The sequence below is a fragment of the Heliangelus exortis genome, chromosome 5, assembly GCF_036169615.1.
Source record: "Heliangelus exortis chromosome 5, bHelExo1.hap1, whole genome shotgun sequence".
Lineage (NCBI taxonomy): Eukaryota > Metazoa > Chordata > Aves > Apodiformes > Trochilidae > Heliangelus > Heliangelus exortis.
In genome coordinates this window covers 36,226,260-36,247,154 of record NC_092426.1, presented here as the reverse complement: position 1 = coordinate 36,247,154, position 20,895 = coordinate 36,226,260, and the positions used below count along the sequence as shown (strand labels likewise).

Here is a 20,895-nt window from a genome sequence, read left to right as displayed (position 1 = left end):
TGATTCTATGAAACCTTTTAGTAGTATCTGTAACACCCTACTGCAAGTAAACTGTAACTTAATTCCATGCTGTGGGAACAAGTACACTGTTATTTCCAGTTTGCTTTCTGCTAGTTATGCTTGAGCTTCACTAACCCTTGTATGGGAAAGGGAGACTTTACAGTGCTCCCCATTCTCCTCTAAGTCCTGCACAGGGAATGCACTGCTATGCCACCTCATTTATCTCTTCACCTATTTAGTCTTTCACTGATTTTTATCACCATCTGTGTGCTGCTTCAGTTCTACTCCATCCCTTCTGAGATGTGGAGAGCAGCACTGTCATTAGGCACTGATCTGCTGTCTTCACAGAACCTGTAAGACCCCATCCCAGAGAAGCAAGCTCATCACTGTGTACATTTTAAAATTACTTTTCCCTACATTAATTGCTTTCTGATAACTTTCATTTATCATTATCTCAGCATTGCAAGGTCTTCCTCCAGCTCTTCCTCGTCTTAACCTTTTCTAATTTTAATACCCTTGTATCAGCAGACTTCTTAATTTCAGTATTACATCTTCTCTAGACCATCTGTGAATACACACTTCAGCACAGAGAGCTACACTTTCTAGGCTGATGAGCTATCATTTGTCAGACTCAATGTTTACATTTTTAATTCCATTAGAATACATTATTGCAGAAATTATTTGCATATAGAAAATCTGACTCATGATCTTCCATCTGGATCATTAACAGCTCTGCTTTTAAATCTGGAATGTATTCCTTGGATATCTAAACAAAATTCTTCTTCAAAAGATCTTTATTCAGCATGTGACATAATTCATGGTCACATTTTTTAGAGATATTGTCTGACCATATATCCCATTTCTCCTTTATTTTGGTCTTGCCAACAAAGCAGTTTCTCTAACATAGATTTAGAAGGAAGCAAAACATAAAACACCAACTGAGAAAGACTGGGAAAAGGTCAAAAGCAAGCCAGCATGAATGAACAGCAGGTTAAAACAAAGCACACAAAGCAAAACAGACTGAGAAAGTTAAGTAAAATACATTAAAACTAACAATAAACCTTTCTTCAGACAGCAGGAATAGAAAGTTTGCCAAAGAATACATAGGACCAATAAGTGTTATGAAGATAAAAGGTGTATTCAAAGAAGGTAAGATTGCAAGAGAGAAATTCTATGACTCTTTGCATCTGTGTTGACAGTGGAAAAAATGAGAAAATATCCAGACAGCAAATCTTGGTTTTGAAACACATCTGAAAATCTGCCTTGAATTGAAGCTACTGAAGAAAGGAATAGGGAATAAGTACACAAAAAAATTAAAGCTAGGTTTAAAAGGGGCTTAAGAATTATATAGCTAATCCATTTATGATGGTACATAACTTTTCCCATATACCTGCACTGGAAAATAAAGATTGAAGCAAATATATTGCCAGTTTTTAAAAAGGGTTCCACAGGACATCCAGTTAGCTTCAGGCCTGGAAATCCAGTATTTCTACCCAAGAAATCAGTAGAAACCATAATCATAGAATGGCAGGGGTTGGAATGAACATCTGGAGATGATCCAGACCAACTGCCCTGCCAGAGCAGGTTCACCTAGAGTGGATTGCACAGGATGGCATCCAGGCAGGTTTTGAATGTCACCAGAGACAAAGACCCCACCATCACTCTGGGAAGCCTGTTCCAGTGCTCTGCTGCCCTTGCAGCTAAAGAAGTTCTTCCTATGGTTCAGTTGAACCTCTTGTGTTTCAGTTTGTGACCACTGTCTCTTGTTTCTATCCCTACTGAAAAGAAGCTGGCCTCTTGACACCCATCCTTCAGATATTTATAAGCATTGGTAAAATCCCCTCTGCCTTCTCCAGGCTAAACAGCCCCATGTGTCTCAGCCTTCCCTCACAAGAGAGATGCTCCAGTCCCCTGACCATCTCCCAAGTCTCCCACTGGACTGTTGCCAGTAATTCCTCAATCCTTGTTGTACTGGGAAGTCCAGAACTGGAGCCAGTACTACAGATGTGGCCTCACTAGGGCAGAGGGGAGGGATGACCTCCCTTTACCTGCTGTCCACACTCCTCTTGATGCACCCCAGGGTGCACCTTCTGCTGCATCAGCCACTCCTCCCTGTAGAGAGAACCACAGGTCCTCAGGTGTCGCCGATAATGAACTGGGAGCTTAAGGCCCAGCTGTGCCCAATAATTAGGGCCTGCCCCAGCCGGAAATAGGCGGGGCTGAAGGGCAAAATAAAAGGCATGATCCCAGAAGCAGAGTCAGTCAAGAGATGAAGATGCCTGAGGAGAGGAACGGCAAGAAAGAGCTCCGGAGAAGAGTTGAGTCCCCAAGAGAAAGGCTCGCTGCAACACCTCCCAGTTCTGCATCATCAGCAAACCTGCTGAGAGTACACTCTGTGCCTTCATCCAGATCACTGACTGAACACACCTGTACCCAGATCTGACCCTGGGGAACACCACTAGCTACAGGCCTCCAACTTGACCCTGCACTGCTGACCACCACCCTCTGAGCTCTGTCATTCAGCCAGTTCTCAACCCACCTCACTCTCCACTCAACTGACTCACACTTCCTGAGCTTACCTATGAGGATTTTATGGGAGACAGTGTCAAAAACCTTGCTGAAGTCAAGGTAGACAATATCCACTGCTCTGCCCTCATCTACCCAGCCAGACATGCCACCAAAGGCCATCAGATTGGTCAAGCAGGATTTCCCCTTGGTCAGTCCATGCTGACTACCCCTGATAACCACGTTTTCCTCCACATGCTTAGAGGTGATATCCAGACTGGATTGTTCCATCAGCTTTCCAGGGATGGAGGTGAGGCTGACTGGCTTGTAGCTTCCTAGGTCCTCCTGCCCTTTTTGAAGGCTGGAGTGACACTGGCTTTCCATATTAAGCATATTCAGCTCAGGAAATCCCTTAACAAACAAGGGAAAAGTCCTAGAGGAAAGTAAAGGTCTATTATCTCTATTTTTGTACTTTTCCTTAGGCACCCACTTACAACCACTGCTGAATACAGGCCTTTAGCCTGCTCCAGAATGTTACATTGCTACATTATGTCTGGGAAGACAGAGAAAAAAGAGAAATTCTGCTCCCTATAACGCCATAAATTCAAATGATCATAATTTAATTAAATTTTTGTGTGTAATATTTTGTCAGTTACTGAAAGGAAGTTCCAGCCCTAAAAGTGTTGACTGACTAACTGCTTTCAGAATGACAACAGAAATCAAATCATTTCAACTCAAGGGAACTCTTTTCTGGCACTTCTGTGAAGTTATTTTGGAAGGAAAAAAAAATTGAAACCTTTGTATGGAAAAAAACCACACTCAGGATCTTCAAGTACAGTTTGTACCATTATTTCACCTTCTATTTTCCCCATGCTGTCCCTTCTATTTTATGCTTAGTTTAGTCTTGAGTCTCAGTGTCTCTGTAGTACTCTGCCCATCAACCTGCATATTTCCTACTTCAGCCTCCCTGCATCAGGCTTCTCATTCAAATGCAGATTTTCACACACACATTAAAATCTAATACTAATCACTAATGCTGTGAGCTTGAATCCTACCTCTGATAAACGTGCACCAAGCCATTCTGCAAACACCAGTGAAGTTACATTAATTTAATAACTTGCAGCTATTGCACAGGCCTGCTGCTTTCAATGGTCTTCTGTATTCACTCAGCTTTTTTCCACTTACGGTTGAAGGAGAATATTCCTTTTTAATTTGGTTTCATAACACAGAGCAAGTTTGTGATCCTGTCACACAGTAAAATTAGAAACACATACCTCAGCTGAAGCATCAAAATCTATTACATTATGTATTTTTAGAAATAAACAATAACAACCCTTTCAAAAATCAGCTTCCATGCATCTTTCACAGAATGTTAACATACATAAAGATGAAAGGAAGCATGGCTTGTAGCAGTCACACAGCAGTGGTGTGGGATCTGAAGCAATTTTAACTGTAGCAGAGATCAAACCATTTGTAGGCTATTAAATACCTCCCTGTTTTGAAGACAATTCATTAATGTTCATTATGTTTCAATGGTTACATCCACATTTATATTTTTACATAAATATCAGATAGTTTCTTACAATACTGCTTTTGCTAAAATCCTGTGTGGTAATAATATAAAAAGTTTTAAATTATGCCTACTGCTACCAAAAAAGAAACAAAGTTAGGCTAATAATGGGATAAGCTATTACAGTAAAGACTTTCAAACATTAAAATGTACAGTGTTGTGAAACCCACTTAACATCATATGATACTCAAATGACATCACCATTAGGTCCTGCTACTTGAATTACACCAGCTCTTCTGATTAATTAAAAAAAAAAAAAAGCTTCATCTAAGAAAGTACTTTTTAAATTTTTCACTGTTTATGATGGTCTTGCAAATTTAAGTCACATGTCAGAGAGATCCTGATGCAAATTTTGGCAGCAGATTAGTAGTTTTTTTAAACTTTCCTAAAACTGGACAGTCATTCACAAAACAGACTGATATTACTAGAAGTTTAGAGAAGCCCATGATTTTTTTTTGCTAATTCTATACTACCAATACAATTGTACAAAAATATGTTCAACTCTTCTAACCTGAAGCCTATCACAAGATCTCACCCATTCATTGCCAGGAAGCTGAACAGGAGCCAGCAGTGTGCCCAGGTGGCCAAGAAGGCCAATGGCATCCTGGGCTGGCTCAGGAACAGCGTGGCCAGCAGGTCCAGGGAAGGGATTCTGCCCCTGTGCTCAGCCCTGGGGAGGCCACAGCTTGAGTCCTGTGTCCAGTTCTGGGCCCCTCAGCTCAGGAAGGAGATTGAGGTGCTGGAGCAGGTCCAGAGAAGAGCAAGGAGGCTGGGAAGGGATCCAGCACAAGTCCTGTGAGGAAGGGCTGAGGGAGCTGGGGGTGTTGAGGCTGGAGAAGAGGAGGCTCAGGGGAGACCTCATCACTCTCTACAACTCCCTGAAAGGAGGTTGGAGCCAGGGGGGGGTTGGGCTCTTTTCCCAGGCAACTCTCAGCAAGACAAGAGGGCACAAGAGGTCTCAAGTTGTGCCAGGGGAGGTTTAGGTTGGACATTAGAAAGAATTTCTTTACAGAGAGGGTGCTCAGACACTGGAATGGGCTGCCCAGGGAAGGGGTGGATTCTCCATGCCTGGAGATATTTCAAAAGAGCCTGGATGTGGCACTCAGTGCCATGGGCTGGGAACCACGAGGGGAATGGATCAAGGGTTGGACTTGATGATCTCTGAGGTCCCTTCCAACCCAGCCAATTCTATGATTATCTGAATAAGTCAAGTCTGCTCTTCTCCAGTCTAATGTCCCTATTCTGCTTCCCACTTTCCTTATTTCCCTTTACTCTTAACCCACTTAACCCATTGGCCTGCACATGTGCAACTGCTTCATCTTTATTCCCAAGGAACAGGTCCAGTACAGCACTTCCCCAAGTAAATTCACCCAGCACATCAAAAGCTTCTCCTTAACACTCCAGACTATGCAGTGAACCAGGCCAAGGAATATACAAGTCTAACTCTTTCAAAAAAAAAAAAAAAAAAAAAAAAAATTAGTTTTAACCTAGCTCAGCTCCCTGATCCAATTCACTAAGTGGCAGTAAAAAACTTCTGCTGAGACAGAGGTATTTTTTTCAAGGTGGGAGGAATAGTTAAAGTACCTACACAAATATGTTCGTGTATATGTGTAGCTTGTGTTAGCTTAGCTATTAGTATTGACATCAGTACTGTCAATAATTTATTTTTCTCCTCTCTAGCCTACCTAAAAGCCTTGTTTTATGCAATGCACTCTAATAATTTTTTTGTCCCAGAGACATAAGTTAAACCAAAATACTGTTAAGTCAATTATTTAGAATCGTCTTAAAAGAAAAACTTGTGCAATCTGCAAAAGAATTTTAATTCAAAAAGACACTAAGACCACACAGCTCTAGTCCCCTGTTAAATCATAATCACATCACAATCAAAGTTTTTTGGGTTTGTTCTGATTAAATATCTCATGTACTTCTCACTGATTTCTCTCAAATAGGTCTGAACACTCCTCAGTCAGTTGGGAATCTTATGGCTGAACAGAACTGAGGTAGGAGAACTATAAAGCATGGGATGATTCAAGAGTTGTGAGCATGGGCAGATGTACTTCCAGAGCTCTAAAGATCATGGATGACTTGAACAGCCTGGTAAGGTGAAAAAAAAAAATAAAATCTGTCTTATCCAATTACATTCCTTAGATTTTTTCCATTATTTTATCATAGAGATGCCAAAGTAATGGCAAGTGCATCCATGCCAACCATAAAAAGATAATTCCACTATCTCTGCTGTTATGTTACCAGGTCACTTTGGTACCCAACTGTAGCACGTCCTCCAAGGTAGTGATTAGACAAAAGACAGGTATTTCTCCCTGTATTTAGCTTCAGAAAAGACTTGGAAATGCCTCTACACATTAAACTCGAATAATTCTATAGCTAGGATGCAGAGAACCAAGACATTAACAAACATCTAACTGCACAACTATCTTTCTCTTACTAGAGCTGAAGTTATCCAGGGTCAGATTTTAGCAATGAAAATTCACAGAATGAATTTGAACTCACTGAAAGTCAACTACAACAATGCCACAGTTTGAATATTAAGGAAAATTTCATTTAAAAATTGGTTGCTACATCTGGCAGCATGAAAACATATGCCTGATTTTTATATAGGTGACAGAACAAAAACTGTTGGCTGCTGAAGGTCTGAGCATCAAGAAAAGCAAGCCATAAAAATAGCCACAACAGCTGTGATTTTCATATCTATGGTTAATAACTTTAGTTTCACCTTAGGGAAACTTCAATATTGTGTTTAAGTTAACAAAAAAAAAAAAAAAAAAAAAAAAAAAAGAAACAGAACAAAAAGCCATTCAAAAAAACCCCAAAATTGCTGTAAAACATCTGGGAATACATATGACTGTCCTTCCACAAATAAGTTTCAATGTAAAAAATATTTAAAAGGGGACAGAAGTTCCTACAATTCTGTTACCACTTGATACACTACTCACACTTCTTAACATCCTTTTCACTTTTCTGCATCATTTTAGTTGTATATTCCTCAACACAACATCATAAGGGATCTCTGAATTGTAGCTAAATTCCAATTATTGTTACCTGCTACCACAGGAAACACATTAGAGAGGCAAATACTGATTATATGCAGTACCATACAGGATTTATTGCTCAACTCTTAATGCTTGATTCAGACTTGTTGCTTTCCTAATTAAATTCAGTATATATACACCTCTTTTGGGTCTGGCATTATGTGCATATCAGAAAGAATCTTACAAAGATTTCTACGTTGCTTGCTAGAGAAGCAATCACACACTTTTGCTGACATAGACTACTAAGCTTTTACCACATTATTAAATATTGAAAACCCTACAACACCCTGTGGTGGTGGGGAAAAGAGGGCAGAAGTAAGCTTTTTAATCCATTTGTTGGTCATTATCAGTTGTCAAGTCTGACAAAAGGACACCCTGTCTCTGAAAAGATTGTTGAGCTGAGGTAGTTGGTGATGGAAACAAGAGAAGATTCAAGCCTCATGAGCATTTTCAAAAGTTCTACTTAAGTGATGAGAGCTGCAATATTGAAGTGTAAAAAATATTTTAAATTTGCTTCAGTGCTGTGGCTTTGCTTCAGTCCAGTAGCTAGCAAAAAATGTTCAATAACTACTAAAAATTGTTCAGTAAATATTTTAAAACTGAAAAATAAATTTAAAAAAAAAAAAAAATGTGAAAGGCATCTTATTTTAAGGAAAAAAAGCACCCACAGATGGAGCAGTAGGCATACTCTCAAAAAAAGGAAAGTAGCTCAATCAGCTAACTAGAAAATATTTTTTTATGTGCAAGAGTCACGGAGTCCTCACAGCAGAAAAACACCCAAACCTCTTACCAGGAAAGGTAAGAGAAAAGGAGAGAAAAATTCTCCTAAAGAAAAGGAATTAGACAGGAGAAAAGGAGAAAGATTTCAGCTCTTCAAGACACCTTCCAGCAGCATGGCACTTTTTTATCTTCTTTCACTTCCAGTTCTTGTTGCTGCTTCCTCATAATTGCTCCTGAGGACACCAAAGTTTTGTAGCCTCTGCTCTGCCTCGAGACTCTGAGCTATAGCTGCACCAAAGTGAAAAATAATGCAGGGAATCAGAAGTGTAGCACTCATTACAATACTGCTAAACTAACACTTTGTAACAAAGAATATCACAAAATGTACTTTTTATGTACATATCGTGCACGCAGATGTGCGTTATTCACATATATACTATGTACATGCACATAGATGTACATATACACTATTAGATATTTTACAGAAAAAACAAACTTCATAATTGCATCAACGAGGAGTTGTGGATTTCATCATAACTACACACAGAAAATGGGAGCATGTTTGGCAATGTAGCCACATACAGATGCCAAGGAATATGCCCCAATGCTTACCAAATGAGGTCAGGTATTTGTAAAGTTCAATTATTACAATAAGTGGGGTTGTGTCTAATAATAATTTTTCAATGTGCTATCACTAATCATCTTTAAAGTGTATCAGAAAGAAGAGTGGTGTGGGGAAGACGACAGAACAGAGAGATTAGTGAGGAAATGGAGGAGAAAATGAAGCAAATATCTGTAATAAGCTGGAAGCTGTTTATAGACATTAGTGTTATTTTCTAAGTTCACCTTTGGAGGTTGTTTCATAGGGTTCTCTTGAGGGCAGAGATGATAGGACAAAGCAGGTGCTTTTTGAAAACTGTTGCACAGATTTATGGTTTCACCCTTTACACATAGACTGAAAGCTCACTGAGCTGCACTGTGTTTGCCTCAGTTTCCCTGCTTAGTGCAGCTCAGCACACTGCAAAACTCGAGGCTGACACAGCATTATGCACTTGGCATCATTTACACACCAAGGAATCTGCTCCTGATGACAAGCTCAGCACAGCTGGAGCTGCTAACAACCCAGGAGCTGCAGTTCTGGGACAACTTTCTGGGAAGAGTTTCCTTCCTGTATAGGGAGCATCTGCCCAGAGATTTTCTGTGCAAATCCCAGGATATGATGACAAGCTCAGAACAGCTGGAGCCGTTAACAACCCAGGAGCTGCAGTACTGGAACAACTTTCTGGGAAGAGTTTCCTTCCTGTATAGGGAGCATCTGCCCAGAGATTTTCTGTGCAAATCCCAGGATATGATGACAAGCTCAGCACAGCTGGAGCCGTTAACAACCCAGGAGCTGCAGTTCTGGGACAACTTTCCGGGAAGAGTTTCCTTCCTGTATAGGGAGCATCTGCCCAGAGATTTTCTGTGCAAACCCCAGGATATGATGATATGGTGAAAACGAGAAGCTACAGTCAGGGGCAGACGCCTTTTGGCAGTAATTAACAGCAATTAATTGTCCGCCCACGGGCCAGGGCGGTCAGGACCCTGGACAGCTCCGGGTCGGGGCGGTCAGCACCCTGGACAGCTCCGGGCCGGGCGGGGCAGTTTCTGCCCCCCCCCCCCCCCCCCCCCCTCTCAGCATCAGTCGGATACTAAGGAGGAAGGTGGAGAACTGATCTCTGGTTCACTTTTATTTTAATAAGAATTTTCAAGGAGGCCTCGGAGTTACCAGCACAGATTCTGACAGATCGTTGCAACGTAAAAGGAAAAAAAAAAAAAAATCCAGAAGACAGTGTTTGGAAAGGATAAATTACTTTGGTAACTACGGGGTACTGGCTAGGTATCACTTCCAAACAAAATAGAAGAGTTGAATATTAAAGGAAGAGAATATAACTACTGCCATTCAGCTGGACCACATTGCAAGTTTGGCCTAAAAAGATAACAGCATTAAGGCACTTAAACTTCTGTAACACAGCCAAGTTTCTACTGCACGGTACAGTCTGTTTTTAAGAAACTAAACCAGGAGAAAACCAAAGATCACATGTTAAATAATAGGTACCAAAATATAACTGTAAGTTAACTGAATTAATATTTCCCCAATTAGTTCCTAAAGAATCAACTCCTGAATTTACACTGGAACAGATCTTACTAGATGAAAATTGAGTTGTGGCTGATACTGAGATCAGGAAGTGGAACAGAACAAACTGCATCAGTCATTTAATGGAGTGCAATCAAACTGCATGTGTTCCAACTTGAATAAAAGAGGACATTAAACATCAAGGAGCAAAGAATAACTGGAAACATCACCCCAACACGATACCAATAATCAGATTCTCTTGATAAATGCACTGCTGCAGCATTAAGGCTACAAAAACCACGGATGAGTAGGCAAATAGATAGCAGGAGAGACTGTGATACCTCTGTCTGCTCATTGTAGGATTGCTGCTGGAATAGAATATTACAGCTCTGGTGGTCACATTTTAAAAAAAGGTTTGGGTTTTTTTTTTTTTTACAAAAAGAGGCAGGATCCCAAATTATTAAGATACTGGAGAATATGTATTAAGTGTGTGACATATCTGAATATTTAAAAGTAACTTTATAGCTCTTTGATGGATGCCTAAACTTGCCATATAGAGACATGTTTAGAAAAGAACAGGTCATATTTGAAAGCAGAGATGGGACAAGATGGGACCAGGAGTCAAGTGAGTGCATTAAAACTCCCTGCTTACAGTTTGTTGTCTGCACAACTAAATTTTTCCAGGGAGACCAACCATAAATGAATTACCATTAATAGACAACATATTTTAATTGTGCTTAGTGGAAGTTTTCAAATGGACAGCCTAATTTTTTTCCTAACTATATCTGCTTTAGCAAATGAAGTTGGCACATCCAAAAGACAGGTGAAAGGAAATATAACAACTTTCTCCACTTATGCATGTATAGAGTGAATAATTGCTGCATAAATAAGAGCTTGAAGATATCCTTCCAGAAATGACCAGTTCTAAAAATCTCACATCCTTTCAGGAAGAAATTGAGTAAGGATGGAAGAGAAGTTGGACAAAGTGTCTGTCTGACCCTTTAGGAGGCAGGTCCCAGCTCTGACACTTTGGAGTGGGGACTCTGGGTCAGAGTCCTGAGCAATTTTACCCTGTGCCTGTACAGGAATTTCCTTCAGCAAAGCTCAGGAGAATCCATGAGCTGCAGCAGCTCCTGGGCAGGTCACCAAGCCCCTGCACTGCTGTGGGGACCACTGGGCTCCTGATGCTTTACTTGTGCAGCTGGACTGGCTTGACTTTTTTATTCAGTGTATTGTGTCAAAATTATGAGGCTCAGTTGCTTCAGTTTAATAAAAGTTGCTAATAAATAGTTTAGGAAATAAGAGATCTTCATTCTGACATAAAAAATCATACCAGTGAAAGGCTGAACCTTTAAATTACATAAAAACAAAGCCCTCCAAGGTCTTGGGTTTTACTCAATAAAGATATTCTACTATTAGAACACCTCATTATGTCAGTGGATTCTTCATTACTGACAAGTCTTAAAAGACAACAAAATGATTTTTTGAATGATTTTTGTTAAAATAGTGTTAGCACAGAGAATTCCAAGAAGTTCTGAGGAAGCTGGTGGTAGGCACAAAGTTGGCCTCAATAACCACAACAGTTCCCTTGCTCTTAAAGCAGTCAGGCCAATTCATGGGATGAGGTTTTTATCTTGGAAAATTAACTACAAAGGTATATTTCATCATGAAAATATGATTATCCCAAGCATATTTAGTATGCTGGGACTGTCTAAGTCCACAAAAGTACTTTTCAACACTTCAGGGATCAGGTGAAAAAAATAAAACATTGCATAATGATGAGGCATATAAATCAACAAATTTACATATTATTAACATGGGATCAAGAGACTGACAAAAGTTATATGAATTTCTTACACATCAGAAGATGTAACAGTGCAATTTCAGATTTTAACTCTCTGCCAAACCAACTCAGAACTATTCCTAATAATACAAAAGCAAAGTTTTCCACAAAACATTCCAGTCTTTCATTTAATTCTTACTTATATAATAAAAGGTATTACATATAGGTATTACATGCCTCAAGAAACACTGGCTGGGTGTAAAGAAAGAGATTCAATACCAAATCACTCAGAATTTCCAAATAGTTCTGGTCAAATTGTCAACCTATAACCTGCTGTATTTGTACATTCTGAATGTTTAAACACTTGCTCTATAAATATAAAATGTCTAAAACTGGAAGTTTTACTTCAGATTGACTGAGATCTAATTTTGAGGATATAAAAACAGTAATACATGACACCATAATTACAATAGCATGATAACCCTAAAATAATAGCAGTATTCTGTTTAACAGAAACTCATGTACGTTGGTGTTTAATTAAATAATACTTGGAACTCAAATAGTAATTATATAGCCAATAAATATTTGCTGTAATATATAACTACAGGTACTACTCTTGAAACCAAGATTCCAGCTTTTGCCTCTTTCAAAACAAAGAATGTAAGAGCATTTTATAATATGTCAACACCAAATATGATGAATACCTGGGCTACTCATACAGCAGTCTTTGGTCCTGATTCAGGACCAGCTGATTCATAACTCAACTCTGCCCAATCCTTCACTCCAGGTAAAAAAAACCAAACCAAAGAATAAAAAAACCCAAACCAAGCCAAATCAACAACAAAAAAAAAAAAGCCTACAAAAAAACCAAAACAAAACACTAAATAAATTAACTCAGGGACCCATTACATGTCAATGCAGATCCTCACAATATTGATGCATTTCCTACCAATTCCAACAAGCCAGTCAAAATACAGCTGCTCCCTGCTCCCTGATTGCAGAGGGAGGGAAAATTGACTCATCAAGGAAAGCTCAGACCAGTCTTTGCCAGTCTTTGGACTGGTAGCTGTACAGAAGAGTGGCCACACGACTGAGATTTCCTAGGCTCAAAAACAATGAAATCTGTAAAAGCAACATGGACAACAGGGAGAAATGTTTGGCCTGAATTTAACATCTAGCCCAAATTTCCTTCCAATTTATAGGGAAAATAGAGCAGCACCACCTCAAAGCAGCCTTTTGGGCAAAATGTTCCTTTTTCTCTTGCCTCCTCCCTGAGCTGACAACAGGCACCCAGGCCACACTGATGGAGAGCACCTGGTTACAGCTTCTATCTCAGCTGGACATGCAGGGTGAAGCTGCATGTGACACATTGACCTAGCAAGAGCTGTAAACCTATCCCAGAAAAAAAGTAATATAACCAACCCTCTTCTAACAACCATTCTCTGTCAAGTTAGTGAGTTGAATCAGTGCAGCTCAGAGATCAATGGACACAGGAAAAGGCACAGACAGAGGGCATTACTTATAAACAGCAGCCACCTCCTACACTGGTTCAACAATAATGTGTAAGTTCATCTGCAGGAGCCAACACGTAAAAATATTTTATATATATATATATGTGTGTGTGTGTGTATATATATATATTTCATCTGCAGGAGCCAACATGTAAAAATATTATATATATATATATATATATATGTGTGTGTGTGTGTGTGTGTATATATATATATATTTCATCTGCAGGAGCCAACACGTAAAAATATTATATATATATATGTGTGTGTGTGTGTGTGTGTGTGTGTGTGTGTGTATTTCATCTGCAGGAGCCAACACATAAAAATATTATATATATATATATATTAATAAATGACAACCAGTGCCAGAGAGTCAACAATGGAGCTTCTTTCCTGCATGCATTTGCTTTCCTGTGGGAAGCTCACAACTTCAGCATCAATATCTTCTGCTTCAGCTTCAGTATCAATTTCTTCAGTCTCACCTACTCAAACAGGAACTGTCTGGGTCAGCTGGCACATTCCTCTCCAAAGACCAATAAATACTTTCTTCACACTGATCTATCTTGTGATTCTTTCACAATTTTTTCTCCACACTGATGAATTATTCAACAGGTTTCCCCACTGGAAACATCACCTTTCTCAAAACTATACAACTCTAATTTTGCCCAAATTATCATGACTAACACAATATTCCTTGGAGCATGGAAAAAACAACAGATAAACTTTATGCAGAAATAGAATCATGACCCAAAATCAAGTTCCCCTCCTTCAGCTAGCAAACTATGCCAATTTAGGCTGACTACTTATGGAATTATACTTGGATTTTACAGCAATTGGAAACAGAAAAATCAAAGAGTCACATAGGAAAGCAGAACATTCAGTGAAACTCAAGGAGCAGCACAGTCATTCCTCCTCCAATAAAATTTCAGTCATTTGATATTGCCCCTTCTGAATCTACCTAATGCAGGATGCTGACAAATGGAAAGACAGGGAAATAATTCTTTCAAGACAGTAAAAACCTCAACATGACATTATTTAAAATAAGAGCATAGATGCGTTCTTTAAAATCATCAGTTTGATGCTGAAAAGAAGCACAGTCTATTTATAGATCACTTTTTTGGTTTTAAATACTTCAGCTCTGCAAAGCTCACCAGACACACTTAATTTGCTCAGAAGCTGTACTGCTCCCCAAGAGTGGCATCTGAAGCATTGCTGGAGTGAACTTAAGAGCTTCAACAAGACACATCCTGCTGACAGACCACACAAAAAAGCAGCTTCCTTCTTTCTATCTTACTGAAAAAGACTGTATCAAGTAAGCATTGCTAAAACCCTCACAAAACATTAATATCCTGAGAGAATGCATGACAAGAGCAATAAACATTATCTGAGAATTATCTGGGAAATGACAGAGAGCAAAACAAACCCCCCCTTTCAGATTCAATAGGCAGTTGGAGACAATTCCCAAATAGTGGAAAGACACAAGCTCTACAAGGCAAGATCTTAACTGTGGATGAGTCCAGTGGAACACCTCCATCAGCAGTGGATACACTTCTTGTCTAACTTCAGTTGTGAGAGAAATGCAAACACATAATCAAATTATTTCAATGTAAACACAGAGCAGTAGGTCACGATCATTTCAGTTCTTCCCCAATTTAGCTTCAGATAGTAGCATATCCTTGCTATAAAAATAACAAATCTCTTTGCATATTGAGAAATTAAAAAATTACCTCATATTAAAAAGACTTTGTCTTTTACAAGCTCTCAAAGCAAGCTCAGCATATTTTACCTTTTCTTTACACATAAGACAGCCTGGAAAAATTTACTTTACTGACACATTTACTGGAAAAATTTCCAGTATTGGAAAAATCTACTTTCCTCATCAATACCACCAGTGAACTTGTTACCATCACCCATGAAACCCCAGCCAGCCTTCAACTCTTCTAACTACTTGGAAGCATCTTCTGCAGATAAATACAAGCCTAAGCAACATACACACATCTTTCTGAAAGGAAGAATTACTGGATGGAGTTCCTCATCAGGGCATATAACCTAGTCCTCAAAAATTGATTAATCACTTCAGAGACAAAACAAGAGCATGGAACAGCATTTCAGCAGTGTTTTTTCATCACAGAATTGTTCACTATGCAGTACAAGAACCACAGAAAAAAAAACGTCTGAAACATAACAGGGAACACATTTTTAAATTTGTAACAAGACAGTTTTGTTAAAAATGCTGTAGGCTTCTTCAATTTCCAGTTTTGCCTTCTTTTTCATCCCTCCTCTCAAATTAAATCTTCCCCTTCTCCCAAAAAGAAATTCCTCACAGTTTTCACATATTTATCTCCATTAGTAGAGAATCAAGTTTGAAACCAGGACAAGTAAGTTCTTGAAAATCGTGACTCATATAGCTTCCCCAAAATTGGAAAAAAGATACCTAAACAGATCAGGAGATGAAGCATCAAAAGGTCAGACTTTATTGTTTGAGTTTTCCACTACTTAGGTTTCAAGATTAGTGACCCATAAGCTAATACAGAGACAAACAGACTGCAAATTTTAATTGCCAAGATTAGCACCTCAATTTCATAATCAGCTTTAAAAAAAAAAAAAAAAAAAAAGCTCTGAGTTACCAGATGCCTTCAAAAGCACACTAAACATCTAGCACTGAAGAGAAAAAAAAACTAAAATCCAGCTTTAAAATTTTATAAATATAATAAAGTTGTAAAGGATAAGTAAATGAAAGGATATTTTCAAAAAAGGCAATTTGTAAGAACATTCAAGATACAGTTACTAAAAGCCATGTTACATAGCATTCAATTTTTCCAACGAAGAGAGGGATGTCAACTTTTATTGTACCCCCATGTAACACAACACAGTGCCACCATGTAGGGACTCTACCTGTGCATGAAAAGCAGAAAAATGAAACTGATCCATTGGGTTGTATGCTCTCCTCCAACTCTTCCCAAAGTTAAAATGTTTAAATGTTTCCATTTAAGTAGCCTAAATGCTAAGCTGTTAAATAGAAGAAAAAGTAGCAAAAGATTAAGCACTCAAACAGGTTTCCCTCATCCTAATCACAGACAAGAAATCAAGTGGATTCCAAGTAATTTTTAAACACAACATGATCTGCTGCTCTTGTATTCCTTAATGTACACCGTGCATTTAGTCAATTTTGAGTGTTTTAATTTTTCACCCTTTTACACTTCATCTATTGGCCCATCAGACTGCTCTGCTAGATCCATGGCACCACACACTGCTCTCCGAGATCAAACAAATGAAGCTCAGGTTTCTTTGCTTAGGAGAGAGTGCTTTAACAATGAGAACGAGGAAGGAAGGACAGTGGCTGGTCCACATACAACAAAACATCCCTGTGAGACCACTACCAGTCCTGGTGTACTGAAAAGGCAGCTGTTTCTCCTCCCCTCTGGCCAAACACAAAGGCTTTGTGTGATGCTCTCCCAGAGCAGGAGAAAGAGACAACGCAGCACACAGGAACACACAGAAACTGTCAGTCTCTGTTGCAGAGCATCAATTCATTCCCACTAAACAAACCAATCTTGGCTAACTCAGAAAACACAGCAGTATATTAATGTACCACAGAGTGCAACTTCCCACAACGAGACAAATGCTTAACCTTCTGTACACATACACCTAGAACTGGTAGGCACCCATCATTTAGAGATCAGTTTTGAAGAGGGAAAATTCCACTCACATCTCTCTTTCGTCATACTCAAAAATCTCTTTCTTGATTTAATCAGTTGCACTGGAAAAGCCTCTCTGGAATTCATGATGTTCGAGGTAACAGACCCTGCAGCACACAGCTGCTCAGTGACTGCTCTAAATCTAACCAATGTCATGATATTCCTATTGCTCAGTTTGCTCTTCTTATCCTTACCCCATCATCAGGTTTAAAAAGATGCTGAACTTAAAGGGCATAACAGTACCTCAGAAATATACCAGAGAATCAAAAAAGTACCTGTCAGAAAAAACTGATTCCATCTTCAGGTTTTTTAAACTACGTTATCTTGATGCACTACTTTCAAAATAACTTTTGATTAATGGATACATACTACTACAGTCAAATTTCCCTATATGTGGTCTTTTTGGCAAGCCAAGCAAATGTTAAGATGCATACTTCTTGTTTAGCAGGCTGAGAAAGTTTTAATACTTTTGTTAAAGGTAATTCATACTGTAAAACAAAGGAGTCCTCATCAGTGAAGTACTGTGCAATTTAACACATAACAAAAATGGGTATCTTAGTACCACAAGTTCACTTCATTAAGATTAAAAAAAAAAAAAAATTTTGCAAAACCAAACAAGAGCAGTAAAATAAGCTCTAATCTTTTTCTTTCCCTGATATAACAGCTAAAATTAACTAATATATCTACAAGCACAGCATGTGTTCTAGAGGCATGACATAAACTATGCAGAACGTATAAAAATTCTACTCAGTTTTTCCAGAACCACAGCCTGGAAACTAATCACTCACTTTCAGGCTAACGTGATTTTTAAAAGAAAGAGTATGCTTTATTTTAGGGCTCTTAACCTTTCTGTCAATATAGCTTACCCTTTCAGAGCATTTAAGCTGAAACTGAACTGCTTCTGCACATAAAGGCTAAGATAGCCATTACAAACTATTTCATAGCTTATTTTCTACAGTCCTTTCCAGCTGAATTATAAATACAGTAGAAGGTTCTCCAAAGGCTGGGCAATAGTTAGGGTCTTTCCTTTGTGTCCATCTTTGGTTGCCCTCCCCCACCAGAATAATATATTAATATTAATATTTGCAAAAACACCCCCGTTCACACTACCAGTTATTCCCAACTGCTCTGGCTCACACCGGGGTGGGGGGGGAGGGAGAAACTCAGCTTCTTCCTTTCATTGCATTTGCTCTAGACTGACAAGAGAAGTACAAGGATGCAGATGCAGCTCCAGAGATCACCCGAGCACCTAGGAACAAGGTGCTTCCCCCCATTTCCTTTTTCTTGAAGCTGAAAGGATCTATAGCCGCGATTTGAAAACCTGTAGGTTTACTATTACCCCTGTAGTGAGTGCATCTGCGGCCTAGCCAGGCGTATCTGTATTCACATATTGATGCAACTGCTGCTAATGGCTCCAGCTCTCAGCGCGCTAGACGGCAGACTGACTCCCCATCCAGCCTTGCCCACGGATCCATCCCCTCCACGCACGCCACGGTGAAGAGCTGGGAGCACAGACGCAGCTATTTTAAAATCAGGGATGTTTCGCCACTAGAACACGTAAACAGCGGTACCGTTTGCCTTCTTGCAGCAAGTGGAAGGAACAAATAAAAAAAAAAAAAAATATATATAATAATAATAATAATAAATCTCGTGCCTATAAATTGGAATTCTCCGTAGAGGCCGGGGCGGCGATGACCGCCGCCGGAGCCCGCCAGACACGCTGACCTTAACTCCACGGCAAGGATCGCCCTGTCCTCCCCGCGACACCCGCTCCGTTCCAACAACCCTTCCTCGGGGCAGGCCACGGCTCCCCGGAGCTCCGGCGCCCGGCGAACTCCTTCTCCCGCGGGGAGAGGAAGAGCGACGCGGCTCCCACAGCAACCGCTGCGGGCGGAACGGCTGAGGCGGCAGAGCCCGAGGGCCGCGCAGGGCTCAGGCGGCGGGAGCGGCCCCGGGGGACACCTCCGCCCGGCGGCCGCCGCGTCTGCTCACCTGGAACGGGGCCGAGGCGGAGGCGGCGGCTCCTCGGGGCGGCTGTTCGCGGCTAGAGCGGCGAATCCCTGCGGAGTGCGGAGCGCGAAAAGGGAGGGTTATGAGGAGCGGGTGTTGGGGGGGGGGGGGGGGTCGGCTAGAGCGGCGGCCCCCGACCCAGCCTCCGCCCCATGGCGTGCGGCGCGGTCTCTATGGCGACTGCAGTGCCGGGACGGCGCCGGCCCGCCCGCCCGCGGGGAGGGGTACGGCTGCGCACAGCGCGGAGGAGACGCTCAGGGGGTTACGGAGGAGCCCGCGGCCCTTCCCACCGGAGTTAACCCCCTCGCGGCCACCGCTCCCGCCATCCCCGCAGCAGCCCCCGCCGCCCTCCCCCGCGCTCGCCCTTCCTCAGCGGCGGCGCCACGGAACCGCTGTCCTCTAGGGCACCGCCCGCCACCCTCTTTCCGCAGCGGCGATTGGGCATCCCCCGGAGATCCCTGCCGGTGGTTGGCTGCCAGCGCTATCACTTAGGGTTCCGGAGGCGGGCGCACCGGGACGCGGGCGCTGTGTGCGGGCTTGGTTGAGGGGCGGTGAGTCCCGATTGCGGCCGCCCCCGCGCAGCCTCGGGGCCGAGGTGCGTGCCGGGCGCTGTAGTTCCCCCGCAGCCGTGGCGGGGACCGCCGCACGCCGCTTCTCGCCCAAGTTCTGAGGGGTTGTCGGGCAGCGCCCGTGACGGGGATCCGGGCTGGCCCCACGGCGCTGGCCGCCGGGCGGCTTCCCCGCTGCAGCTCCCGCTCTGCTCCGGGGGAGGGCTGCGTCCTCCCTGCGGTACCGACCTCCGCCGCAGCATCTCCGGCCCTCTCCGCACCGAAGAGGGGGGCAGATGGCTCGGGGCCCGTCTAGGCCCAGGCCGTAGCCCTGCGGGACGAGCGGGATGAGGAATGACAGAGCAGGGGGAGGGAGGTGCGGGGCAGGACCCTTGTGTCGCCTCAGGGGCTTGAGGCTCCCGAGGTGGCAACTGCAGACACAGGAGGGGCCGTCACCTGGGGGTCCGCGCTGTCGCAGTGGGGAGGGAGGGGTTGATGTACCCAGCGCGGCCTTGGGGGTGGGAAGGCTGCAGCTCGGCGGGCAGGGCTCGATAGCTTCGGCGGGGCCGTGGGGTGGGAGCTCTTCGGGGGGAACCGTCGGACAACAGCCCCCAGGACTCCTTCGGAGGCCACGGTGTCAACCCAGAGAGGCTGGATCCCAGACCTGCAGCTCGGGGAGAGCTGTTCTAGGAGAAGGGGGAAGGCTCATAGAATCATAGAATAGGCTGGGTTGGAAGGGACCTCAGAGATCATCAAGTCCAACCCTTGATCCACTCCTGCTGCAGTTCCCAGCCCATGGCACTGAGTGCCACATCCAGGCTCTTTTTAAATATCTCCAGGGATGGAGAATCCACCCCTTCCCTGGGCAGCCCATTCCAATGCCTGATCACCCTCTCTGTAAAGAAATTCTTTCTAATGTCCAACCTAAGCCTCCCCTGGCACAACTTGAGACCTCTTGTGCCCTCTTGTCTTGCTGAGAGTTGCCTGGGAAAAGAGCCCAACCCCCCCCTGGCTCCAACCTCCTTTCAGGGAGTTGTAGAGAGTGATGAGGTCTCCCCTGAGCCTCCTCTTCTCCAGCCTCAACACCCCCAGCTCCCTCAGCCCTTCCTCACAGGACTTGTGCTGGATCCCTTCCCAGCCTCCTTGCTCTTCTCTGGACCTGCTCCAGCACCTCAATCTCCTTCCTGAGCTGAGGGGCCCAGAACTGGACACAGGACTCAAGCTGTGGCCTCCCCAGGGCTGAGCACAGGGGCAGAATCCCTTCCCTGGACCTGCTGGCCACGCTGTTCCTGAGCCAGCCCAGGATGCCATTGGCCTTCTTGGCCACCTGGGCACACTGCTGGCTCCTCTTCAGCTTCCTGGCAATCTATGGATTTGAGGTGCTCGC

The 20,895-nt window shown here is 42.3% G+C and overlaps 1 protein-coding gene across 6 annotated transcripts in view; it reads right to left on the bottom strand.

The window, feature by feature from the left end:
- TTBK2 (tau tubulin kinase 2) overlaps positions 1 to 19,333 on the bottom strand; it is a 107,663-nt gene extending 88,330 nt beyond the window's left edge. For 5 of the 6 annotated variants that reach the window (XM_071744628.1, XM_071744630.1, XM_071744634.1 and 2 more), the window contains exon 1: positions 18,943 to 19,333. The gene's annotated coding sequence lies outside the window, so the exon portion shown is untranslated. Of the gene's footprint in view, positions 1 to 18,675; positions 18,836 to 18,942 lie in introns of those variants that run through there. The other variant, XM_071744629.1, reaches the window with a different exon arrangement.
- Between the last annotated feature and the right edge of the window lie 1,562 nt (positions 19,334 to 20,895).